Here is a 2,900-nt window from a genome sequence, read left to right on the forward strand (position 1 = left end):
CTCTCTGAACCTTTACAGAAAATCTTGTCCATCCCCGCTCTAGGGGATTCAGTGGGAAACTGAGTTTTTAATCGTCCTAGGTTACCCTACAATAATAAAAAATTCCTGCAACCATCAGTGTCTCATGCCCCAATTTGATAGAACGCTTGATACTCCTGTGAAAGCAGCAGCAACATCATACTGAAGGTGAATTGGCCTCCTACATCAACAAGAGAGGTTTTGCTGTCATTTCCTACCCTGTACAGGGTCCTCTTTCTTATTGTTAAGAGTATCAGCTGGACCTAGGGATTCATGAAGCATGCCAGCTGCATTAGAAACTTTTTTGAAACCCCATTGTAAGCACAACATTCTTCAAATGCAACAATGTTTAGTGAAATAAGCAAGATATAAAGTTGTATATGCAGTGTGATATCAAGTATACATCACAAATCTCTGCTTTTCTATATTTTCATATTTTTCTTTAATAATAAGGTATTTCAAAATTTATTTTAATCCAGATTCACGTTAAGGTACAGTTGCTTATGCCACTAACACAGAATGTTATCATCACTAGGCTGGAATCTCTCAGGTAGATTAGGAATCTGATTTTCTTTCCCACCTCCATGCCTGTGCAAAAGGCACACTGTACTTTATGGATGCCTAGTGAATGCCAGCTGGGACACCATAAAACTGCCACTGACTTTGCTGAGATATGGTCTTTGAAATTGTACTAAAATTCACTCAATGAAAGATGATTTTGTGAATTAAACTCTGTATGCATTATCAAACTCTCCTGTCATTATGAGGGTGTCATAATTCCCTAATAAAGCATTAACTCATCTGTCCAACACTATGGGATATCGCAAAAGTTATTATAAGACACTTTAAAAAATTAATATGTGTGTATATGTGTGTGTGAGAGAGAAGAGAGAGAGATATGCAGAGAGAAACCTGTTCATCTGTTCATGCTTGGCCCTGCAAAGTATTGTAAACTTGGCCCAAATTGTTGACACCAAGGCATTCAGACATTTAGAATTTTTAACTATTCTCCTTTCCTTTATACCAGAGTGCAGTAAAGGATCTTCTCCTCTGAGATACCTAAAATATGTTTTTTTTCTGTTTGAAAATGAAAGCTCTATTTTATTTGTCATGGTTTAAGAAAAGGAGTATTATATTCCCTCTGCAATATATGCCAGGCCTACTAAACAACTGATGAAAATATTCACATCTTGGTATGTCATTATTATTATTATTATTGATATAATGCTATTGGTAGAATGTAAAGAAAAATTGGAAATATAGAGTAAGATAAGCCTTTACTTTCACATTATGATAACACGCTCTGTTATAAGGGACTGATATGGATGGTGAGCAATAAATTTCTAGAGAAATCATAAACTAACTAGTTTCTTACTTGAACCTAGTATGGGCATAATTGTAGTAATTTGTACATAATCTTCATCTCAATAAGTAAGCTGTGTTACAATAAATCAAGTCAAAGAAATTTAATGGATTGCCATTTGTGCTCTAAGTGTTCATATTTGTTTACCTGCTAAGATTAAGATTTTAATGTGTGATATATTAAAGACATGGTGATTTTTGAATTGCTTTCTTGCAAATATGCAGAAGATATTAAAACTGATACTGAAGTAAACAACCACCGGTGAGCTTGCTGTGACAGCCATAACACACTGGCCTCTTTTTCTCAAGCTCCTGGTGTTTTTTTTGTTTGTTTGTTTTTGTTTTTTATGTTGAAAAGATATATATATTTAGAATTAGGCAGCTGGACTCAGTTTAGATGATCCCAATTTTGTTGGTAACATCCAAAGCGTCGTAATCAGGAGACAGTCGAACATATGCCTTTTTCTCTCCATCAGGCCGAATCAGAGTGTTGACCTTGGCCACATCAATGTCACAGAGCTTCTTCACAGCCTGTTTAATCTGGTGCTTGTTGTCTTTAACATCCACAATGAACACAAGTGTGTTGTTGTCTTCTATCTTCTTCATGGCAGACTCAGTGGTCAGCGGCAACTTGATGATAGCATAGTGGTCAAGCTTGTTTCTCCTGGGGGCGCTCTTCCGAGGATATTTGGGCTGCCTCCGCAGTCGCAGTGTCTTGGGCCGCTGGAAGGTGGGTGACGTGCGGATCTTCTTTTTGTTGTGGCTGTGGACACCTTTCAACACGGCCTTCTTGGCCTTTAAAGCCTTCGCTTTGGCTTCGGCTTTAGGAGGGGCAGGAGCTTCCTTCTTCGCTTTCGGCGCCATCTTGTCCTTGGTGTTCTTTTATCATCTTGCCTCTGCTTCTACTTTTTATTTTACATTTTTGTTGAGAGAGGGGGATATCATTTTCTAAAATCTTTTTAGTCAGTCATCATTTGTGTCAAGATGCAGCAAAACATTACCTGTTTGGTGAGGTTTCTTCTGCTTCTCCAAACAGACCTCCAGTCTCTTTGTTCCCATAATGTCTTACACAGGCCTCCATTAAAAAACAAAACTGGCAATGTTATGTCATTATTTAAAATATAATTGTATGCCTACATGTGAATTTATATATAATCCAATTACTCATTACAAAAAGTATTGTAGATGTGCTGTTGTGTAGATACAGATAAGACATCAGCACCAAAAAAGTAATAGAGATGAGGAATGGGAAGAGGGCTCAACAAGCCTTAGGTGTGTCTGATGTGGTTGAAGTTAAATGACCGTAGATTGAATGTATCAAAATACTTTACACAACTAGTGTTAGTTTAGGAGTGGGTGGAGCAAGGATGAATTTGTGGTAACTTGTTATAAAACATCGTAGAGTCCTTTCAATGAGAATAAACTAATTGCTCAGAAAATTAGAAGTTTTTCTTGTGCCTGGAAGACATGTTTCCACTATGTAGTCGTAAAAAAAACCAGGTAGAATATGTAAAGGACAG

The 2,900-nt window shown here is 37.1% G+C and overlaps 1 pseudogene; it reads right to left on the reverse strand.

Annotated features, from left to right (window-relative positions):
* Nucleotides 1-1,744: 1,744 nt before the first annotated feature.
* Nucleotides 1,745-2,244, reverse strand: LOC104665504 (annotated as a pseudogene).
* Nucleotides 2,245-2,900: the final 656 nt, after the last annotated feature.

The sequence above is a fragment of the Rhinopithecus roxellana genome, chromosome 3 (assembly GCF_007565055.1).
Source record: "Rhinopithecus roxellana isolate Shanxi Qingling chromosome 3, ASM756505v1, whole genome shotgun sequence".
Lineage (NCBI taxonomy): Eukaryota > Metazoa > Chordata > Mammalia > Primates > Cercopithecidae > Rhinopithecus > Rhinopithecus roxellana.